This window comes from Gracilinanus agilis, chromosome 6 (genome assembly GCF_016433145.1).
Source record: "Gracilinanus agilis isolate LMUSP501 chromosome 6, AgileGrace, whole genome shotgun sequence".
NCBI lineage: Eukaryota > Metazoa > Chordata > Mammalia > Didelphimorphia > Didelphidae > Gracilinanus > Gracilinanus agilis.
The window spans coordinates 174,417,369-174,426,925 of NC_058135.1; the positions used below are offsets into that span (position 1 = coordinate 174,417,369).

A 9,557-nucleotide genomic window follows, 5' to 3' on the forward strand; every position below is an offset into this window, starting at 1 on the left:
ATGCAACAAAAAACGTTTTGTTATGCAGTCATCTGGACTACAAATAGGAAGGAAAAATCACTTCCTATTTTTCTTTTTTTTGTAATTTCAAAGCGGTTGTCTGTGCTGTGACTGGAATATGGCCTTCCAATTCTATTAGCCCAGAGGAAATCCTCCAAGCCAAAATAATCTTCCAGCGCAGCTGGGAATGGATGAATGGTGATCTGAGCCCCAGATACTTTTCTCTAGTGCCTTCCCACTCGCCTTCTAGCCCCTCCCTCTTCCGTGCTCTCTGCCTCCGCCTTTCTCCAGTTCCATCCCAGCTCTGTCCGGCTCCCCCTATCCTCCCCTTTCCCTGCAACCGCCAAATCCTGGAGAAGTGGAATTTCGGCCTTGAATCTCCCTAAATGTGACTCCGGGAGCGGAACCGGGCATGCTCAGTCGGCAGAGCCCGTTTTGGTCGCAAGTAGGAAGCTTTTGCGCTACACCCCGCAGCTGATCTTGGTGCTTCTCGTTCTGGAGACCGGCTAGAGAGTAGCCACAGGGTACCGAAGCAAAGGTCTGCAGCCGCATGCCGAGCTGGGTAAGCCCCACTTTCTTCTTCTCTCCCTTTCTCTGCTTTCCTAGTCCCTCAGGGTCCTCCCTCCCTTTTTTCTGAGTAGGGGGTTGAAGAAGGAGTGAGTGCTTGGGGGAAAGAGACCCAGGAAAGCTGCCTGTACGTTTGCGCTCACGCCCGGAGGGGCTGGTGGCTACTCCTCCGCTCTGGCACTGCTGCCACCGGGAACCACAGCCGCAGTCACAGCTGCAGCAGCTGCCGCCGCATCTGCAACGAGGTTACCTACCCCGGCCACGGAGTTGGGAATCTCTACGTGCCCGGTTCCTTTTACCTCTTCTCTGTTGCCGCTGGCGCCACTGCAGAGCCTGAAGGCTTGGGGTGGGCACACACACACATACACACATATAGCTCCTGGATTGAGATCCATCGGGTTTCCTGGCTGCCTCCCCACCCGCTTTCCTCTTTCCCCTCGGCAGCCTGGGCTTTGCGGAGAGATGGGGTGGTGGGGGTTGGGGGGAGGGCTGGGCAGAGAGCTGGGCAGAGAGGGGAGAGAATGCTCTGGGAGGTGGGGGCTGGGGAATGGAAAAGTGATGGTGTGCCAGAGATGGAAAGAGCGCAGCCCTGCCCCTCTCGTGCCCCCCATTTCCCTTCCAGCCTCTGCTGTGCGCCTGGATGCCACCTCTCTCCGTGCGCACGGCTGCGCTGCCCTTGCGGAGAGTTGGGTTGCGGGGCTGGGCTCGGCTGTTTGAAGGAAACGAATGTGTCGGATACCTACAGCCCTGACCCCAGGCAATCCAAAATGAGGGGTAAAGTTCATTCTCCCTTCAGAGGCATTTATAACTAGAAAATGGCCGTGTGAAAGGGATCAGATTAAGAGAAGCCACAATCTGGGCTGGAATCACCTTTTGCTCCTCATCGGGGAAGATGGGGTGGGGGGTGGGGGGAGTGGAAATCTAGGTATGACATTTGGGTGATCAGATCCATCTGGTGAAGAGAGGTAATGTCTGTCCGGATGGAGGGCCCGCCCCTGACAATACAAGGTAGCTTTGATGCCCATGGAAAGCGGGAAAGAGCTTGTACTTTAATCTTATTTCAGTGATTTTGATGGGGATGGGGAATTATTGTTTAAAGTTGTGGCAGCTTAATAGTCAGGTGTTGAGTCATATTGGAGCCGGGGCTTCCACAAATATTTTCGGCTTGTTGGTGAAAATACCAAAAATGAAGTATGTGTGGCATAGATGGAGGGAGTTCTGAGAAGGGAATAGTGGTTTAGGCATCAGAAAGAATTTGCTTGAGAGAAAGATCCTAGCCGTGATGATACATTTCTTGGAGATGCATTAGCTCAGCTACCCAAAGCATTACCCCAGAATGATGCCAGAAGTGTCACTTCCCTGAAATGGGGCAACTGTTCATGCCAGCTGGCATTGATTTGTAGCCACTTCCTTTTTTCATATGTACTGATTTTAAATCGACAGTGACTGCTGCTGGATTTGGGATCTCTGTGGTTCTTTATTTTTCTTGGTAATTGGTAATCTTACTTTGCATCCTTCCCTAAATGCCCACGTTACATACAATTTGAGTCTGGTCAAGATATATGGTGTAGCCAGACTTTCAGGAATGCAATATTTAAAAGATTGATTCTGGAGCTCTTCATGAATTGAGCTTTTCAGTATTGCTGGGCTTTTATCCTGTAACTCCCAAGCAGTGTTTATAAATTGACTCACCTTGATAAGGATTAGGTGAAAACTTGTCATAAACACAAGGAGAGATTGTAGAATTCAGGTGTTGGGGAAACTCTGAGGAAACACAGGTGGCAGTAGAATACAAAGGTCTCGGACTATTCAGCAAGAACTTCATAGGGAGTCAGGAGGCTTGACTTCTCTTCCTCCATTATTATTGTCTTTATCATTGTTTTTAGTCACTCGCTATGTGACCCTGAGAAAATAATTTTAATCTCTTCATAAACTGAGGATGAAATTGCTGAAGAGGCATACCTCAAAATCATATTTGCTTTCAACTTTTGAGAGGGATCTCAAAGTGGCGCTTCACCTCCCCCCCAAAGGAAGCTATAGTTTTCTCTTATTATGTTTGTATACACTTTAACAAATAATGCTTATTGTAGCCTTCGGTTTCCCTTGCTTTCTCTTGTGGAAGTACAAAGTCTTGCCAGCTTGGATAGATGGGGCCCTGAATAGAATGTTGGACTTGGAAGGAAGACAGGTCTGATTTCAAATTTGGATCCTGATATTTCCTAGCTGTGTGACCCTGGGCAAGTCACTTAAATTCTCCTGGTCTCAGGTTCTTCATCTGAAGTAAGAGGATGGTGGACATAATGACCTCTAAAGCCTTTTTCAGCCTCAATAGTGTCCCTATTGGATTTTAGAATTTAGAGCCGTGAGGAAAGTTAGTAATAATCTAGTGTTCAAGCCCCTCATTTTACAGAGGCTCAAAATGTGAAGTGATTTACACACAAAAAAAAATTTTAGCAAATGATTCAAATGGTTTTTAGTATAGGATTCAAAAATGGGTCCTCTGACTCCTGGTCCTTTGTGCATTTTATTGTACCAAGTTTTAAGGTCAAAACAAAGTTACTAAATTTAATTGAAATATAACTAAATTAAAGTTATTCTAAACCTGACACCCTACAAAATTGTTTAAGAAGGGCTTAGTATTTTCCTTGCAGAACCCTTCAGAACAAATTATATGGATAAAAACCAAGTTTAATGTGGAGTAATGCCTTTTATTGATGGTGGCTTATGTTGATGGCGTTCTTTCCCCTAACTATATATATAGTGTATGTATATATGTACACACACACACACATATTAACATATTAACATTTAATCTTTTTCTTGCCCTTTCAGCAAGTAATACTGAAACCCTACCTATCTTCTGGCAGTATTACATTGATTACATTGATCATGGATTGTGTAAAAAGATTGCTTTTAAAAAAAAACGTGAATCCCTTTAAATGAGGACTGTGGACATTTGCTATAACGGTGCTTTCCTAGATCCTAGGAAAAACTAAGAAAATAACCTTCCAGGGTCTGTTATACAAAGAGGTATTCAGTGTGCCTATAAAGTAATAACTACTTAAAAAGCAAACATTCTAGAGCTTATTAAGAAAGATATTATAATTCAAAGCAGTCACTGTGGGAGGCTGTATACTTATTCCACAGCTCAAAATGGTTTTTGGAGTTCATTTGGAATTGTCTACAATTTCACAAGAAACAGGAGAAAAATTAGTCTCATTAGTCTGGCTCACTTAGAAAACTACCACCCCAAATTGGTATTATCCAGCTTACTCATTTTTTATCTTATAAGACTTTTAGAAGCCTTTTGGCTGCCCTCCCTCCCCAGTGACCCACTCTCAATGGGAAAAGATTTGCTACTTCTGAGGGTGTTCAGAAAATATGTGCCTTGGGTTCTGATAGTAATTCTCAAAGAGGAATTAGATCCAGAAGTGTTCTGAGCAATGGTAATATCATTTGGATAAGGGTAAAAGTGATTTCTTCCATAAAGGTTAGCCTTCATTTAGATGCTCTGTGTGTGAGTGTGTGTGTGTTTTAAATTAGTTATTCTATTATTGTCACATTAAGGATATATGAAAATATTCTAAATAGATTTTACTGTCATTCAACAAGTTTTCCCCCTTTAAAACAGTTTGGTTTGATTTCCTCTATTTAGGATTAAAACTGAAATATCGGGTCTTCAAAAGGATTTGAATTCTTTGAAAAAAAGCTACATTTAAGACAAGGAAACTATTTTGTTTTCAATTGCTCAGCAACACTATTTTACTACAAATAAGGAAAAATATTTAAAGTAAATTCAGGAGATTCCTTCAGATGTCGCTCTTAATAGATTGTAAGAGTCTTGAGGGCAAAAACAAAGTCATTTAAATCTTCCTATTACTTTTGTGCTTAGGACCAGTGCGTTGTATGGATAAGGTGATAATAAATGTTGGTTGGGTGGAATTGAATTTTGGGTGTTTTAAATTTTAATGTGTTTGGTAGAGACTTCATCTGAAATCGGAGGACCTGGGTTCAGATCAGGATTCTGTCATTTACTGCTTATGGAACCTAGGGCAAGCCACTAATTCTATCTAGACCTCAATTGTCATATCTAAAAAACAGTTAGAATAGCTCATCTTTAAGGTTCTTTTTAGCTCTAAATCTATGATTTTCCCTGTGGGTGACAAGGAAGCAAAATTAAGAGCTCAAACATTGTAGATTAGAGATATTTTTAGAGGAAATGAAGAAATATTTCAGATCTCCAAATGGATTGATAAACTCTTTGATTCAAAGATTTAGAACTTCAAAGAACCTTAGAGATTATCTAGTCCACCCATTCAACTTAAAAAATGAGGAAACTGAGGCCCAAAGAGACCAAATAATTCATGTAAGGTCATACAAGTTACAAGTGACAGAGATAAAATTTGAATATAAATTCTCTGATGGCTATTTCTCATTGAACCATATCTCTGACCTCATCTGCCTTGGCAAATGTCCTCTTTTTGACTTTTATTATTTTTGTTATTACTTTTATTATTATTAGCACAATGACATTTACAAAATTAATTTTTAGTGTTCTGAAATGGTCAGATTCCATTAGTTGAATGAATATTTTCCTTGTTTTTTCTGGAGATCGGAGCAAAAGAGACACTTTTCTGCTCTTAGAGGTTATTAATATGGAAAAAGAAAATTCTACTGAGAATGCAGAGGAGTTTCTATGTAGGTTGTTTTAGGACATAGAAAACTTTAAAAGACTATCTCTTCCTTTCATTCCTCTCCTTTCTCCATCATGTCTGGAAATGCAGATATTAACTTCTGAAGTACAATTATTAGTTTTGTTTAACATGAATTTATTACCCATTGCTTATAGGGCTTCCCTCACCAAAGGAGACTATTTTACTGTATTCAGCTGCTGCAGTGGTAAGTGTGCTGGCCCTAGGAATTTGCCTACTCATCATTGGCAGGAAAAAGAATGCCCTTTTTTGAGGGGGGGGAGAGTTTTGATGATGGGGCAGAGTAAAGGAAAGCGATCCTACTTAATATTGTTAGAGCCCTTTGCTTTCAAGAAGTGCATGCTCTTTTACTACATTAACCTTCAGTGAGACAGGCTAATGGCAAAAGTTCTTGAACTCATCAAATATATACAAACAGTAGGGAAAGTAATATTTTGGGCTTCTGACAGGAGGTGGAACTTAGGGTACCTGGTCTCTCTAGACGAGATTCCATCAGCTGCGACTGTATCTTTCACTGGTGGATGTCTCTATGTGGATCTTCCTCTAGCACCTCGAATTTGAAATATTCAAAGCTGAATTCATCATTTTTGCCCACCCCCATATTTGCTGCTCATCCCTATTTCTGTTGAAGGTATCACCATTTTTCCTGTTGCTCAGGTTTACAACTTCAAAGTCATCTTTCACCCTTTCTTTCCATTCTCTCCCTACTTCCAACAAACTGGAATTAATGCTTATTGAACTCAATCAGTAGTTAAATCTTCTGGGTTCCCCCACAACAGCATTTCTTACTTCCCTTCTCTAATTATTCTATTACCTGAACTCAGGTAAAGAACTTTCAACACCATAATATAGAAGCACTGGGCTAGTGACTGATAGGAGTAAAAAGACAAATAACAAAATAGTTCCTGCCTTCAATGTCCTTACATTCTAAGGAGTGGCAAGTGAAGACTCAAATTGTGTACAAATACAGTAATAAATGTAAAGAGTATGCAAAATATATGGCTGGAGCAGTGGTTAAAATGCTGGATCTGTAGATCAGGAGGACTTGAGTTCAAATCCTATCTCAAAACTTCCATAGCTTTTTAACCCTGGGCAAATAATTGAGTCACACTGGGCTTGAGTTCCACATCTGTAAAATGAGTGTTTTGAACCTATGGGTTCTAGAGTCCCCTCTGGCTCTGAATCTATAATTTTTATATGGTGGAATTTTCAAAGGGAGAAAATACTAATAAGTGGGAACATCATGAAATGCCTTGGGTAGGAGGAGGTGGTACTTCAGCTGTGCTTAGAAGGAAATAGGGTTTTTGCAATGTGGAACTGAGGAGAGAATGCATCCAAAACCTTTGGTAACACATGTGCAAAAATCCAAAGGCTGGAGATGAAATATCTCTTCTATCAGGAAGCTTGCAAGCAATCCAGTTTAACTGGAACAGAGAATGTGAGGAAAAAAAAAAGTAAGACTTAAAGGGTCTGTAGGGAATCAGATTGGGAAGGATTGCCTACAAATGTGCCCATGTCTCCTCTAACTTGGAGAATTAAAAAACAAAACACGAGACCTTTCCTTGACATATCCATCCTTGCTAGCTATCATCCTTGAGCTTTCTGTTTGTGGCTATATTCTTCACTCTCTTTTCTCTGACTCTCTTCTTAACTCTTTGCTATTCAGTTTCCAACCTCATCATTCAATTCTCTTTCTAATATTACTAATGTTCTTTTAATTGCCAAAGCAAATGGCCTTCTCTCAATGATCATTTTCCCTAAGTTCTCTACAGCTTTAGTTCTTATTGATCACCCTCTTCTCCTCAATACTCTTTTCTCTCTAGGTTTTTGTGACACTGCTCCTTCTCTGTCTCCTTGCTTGAACTTCATTTGGGTCATGTCCATTAATGATGGGTATTCCCCTAAAGCTCTGTCCTAGACTTTCTCTGTTATTTCCCTTAGTGATCTCATCAGCTGTCATGGTTTCAAATAACATTTGTGTATCAGTCATTCTTAGATCAACTTACTTAATCTTAACTTTTCTCCCAACATCCAGTCTTTCCTTTCCAACTATCCAAGAAACATCTGGAACTGGATGTCCTGTAGATATCTTAAACTCTATGTGTCCAAAGCTGAACCTTGCCTCTTATTACTTCCCTTCTCCCCTAAACCTTCCCCTCTTCCTAACTTCTGTTAATGTTTAGAATACCACTCTTTTCCTAGTCACCCAAGCTAACCTAGGTGCCATCTTGGAATCCTCTCTTTCACCACTCCCAAATCCAATTGATTGTCAGGTTTTGCCATTTCTAACTTCATGACATCTCTGCTATATGCTCCCTTCTCTCCTCTGACACTACCACCACCCTGTGCCAGGCCCTCCTCACCCTATATTATTGCAATAGCCCACTGGCTGGTCTGCCTGCCATCAGTCTTTTCTGACTAAGTCTACTTAGTTGTCAAATTAATCTTCCCAAAGTGCAGGTCTAACCATGTCATTTTCCTCTTTAATAAACTTAAGTGGCTTGCTATTACCTTCAGGATCAGATACAAAACCCTGTTTGATTTTTAAACTTTCATGACTTGCCCTCCATCCCCCCCTTTCCAGCCTTCTCCCCACTGTCCAGAGATAGTGCCTTCCTTGTTGCTTCTCGCATAAGACATCTCCTGACTCCCTGCATTTTTACTGGCTGTCCCCATGTCTGAAAAGGTCTTCCTCCTTTCCACCTCCTGGCTTTTCTGCCTTCCTTTTACTCTCAGCCAAAGTTCCACCTTCTATAAGAAACCTTCCCTAGTCCTTCTTCATCTTGGTACCATCCTTCAGTGACTACTCCCAGTTTATCTTCTACACATCTTATTTGTCCATAATTGTTTGCATGTCCCTTCTCCCATTAGGCTTCTTGAGAATAGAGGCCATTTTTTGCTCTTCTTTGCATTCCTTGCAGTTCCTAGCACATAGTAGGTGTCGGATAAATGTTAGATGACTGAGCCATCAGAAGGACTTGAGTTCAAATCCTTTCTCAGAAAATTCCTTAGCTATTTGACCCTGGACAAATCATTGAACCACCGGACCTCATGACTAGACTTAGAAATGTGTATTTTTGATTTTGGAGTCTCTGTTCAGATCTGTTGTAGGAAAGGCTAGTTAGTCTCTTTGATATTTTAGCCTGGATGGAAATGACAGCCATGGAACATTGAGCAGTTCCCCAAAGTGATTTATTTAGCTGTAGTGGGGAAATGATATCCACCAAGAATATTCACTATGGATCCAAGGTTGAGTCAGTGTTATACCACTTCTCTTTCTTGGTCATGCTGCCAGCCCTGCCATCCACAGCCTCTGGTCCCATCATCCTGAGCTCCTTTTATACTCTGGAAACCCAGGGAGCCAAGGGATTGAACCCTCAGCCTCTGAGCCAATCAAGTCCCAGGGACATTTGAGTATCTTTTAAGGCAAAAGAGCTAGCTTAGCCCATGTGTGGGAGGACTCTCCATAGACATAATCCTACCACATCTGTGTTTCAAGAGCCTGGCAGCTGTGTGGAGGACTGATTGGAGAATTCAGGCCTTCTTCATTCACCTGGATTATTTTAATTGTTTCTCAACCATCATCTCCACCCCTGATCTTTCCCTTCTTCTCTCCCTAACTCATTGGTGTGACTAGCTTGATGAAAAACTCGGGCAAGGGCCTGTTACTTCTGGGATAAAAAAAAAAGTCCCTTAATCCTGGCATCAACCAGTATCCCCAGTCGATCCTTCCTTTCCACTCATTCTAGCACTGCATCCCAGACTGGATTTCTAGCAGTTCTCCAGCCTGCCTTCTCTCTCCTCCTCACATCCATCTGCATTCAGGATGCATTCTCAGGCTGTCATCCTGTGCTTTGAAACCTCAGGCTCCTTTCGACCCTTGTACAGTCTATCTTATTTTAGGCTTTTTTTGGTGTGTGTATAATATGTCATGCCCCTATCTTTATAGATTGTAAACTCCTGGAAGGAAAAGATTATGTAATTTTTCATCCCTATATCCTCAGAGCCTCGCACATAGTGGGTAGTTCTTGGGGCTTAAAGTCCGGAAGACATGAGTTCAAATCTCTTCTTGGACACTTAAATAATATAATTCTTCTTCTTATTATTTTTTTTAATAAATATAATTGAAATTTAATCATTATAATTTTTTCCCAATTACATAGTTATTTTAATTTTTTTGTTTTTGTTTTTTTTAACATTTATTAATATACATTTTTAACATGGTTACCTGATTCATGCTCCTCCTATCCCCTTCACCCCCACCCCCCCCCACTCCCC

At 41.3% G+C, this 9,557-nt stretch overlaps 1 protein-coding gene across 1 annotated transcript in view; it reads left to right on the forward strand.

Moving 5' to 3' along the window:
* The first annotated feature begins 494 nt into the window (after positions 1-494).
* The window catches only part of APBB2 (amyloid beta precursor protein binding family B member 2), a 429,171-nt gene continuing 420,108 nt past the window's right edge, over positions 495-9,557 (forward strand). Inside the window, exon 1 of the mRNA XM_044681113.1 lies at positions 495-562. The gene's annotated coding sequence lies outside the window, so the exon portion shown is untranslated. The remainder of the gene's footprint in view (positions 563-9,557) is intronic.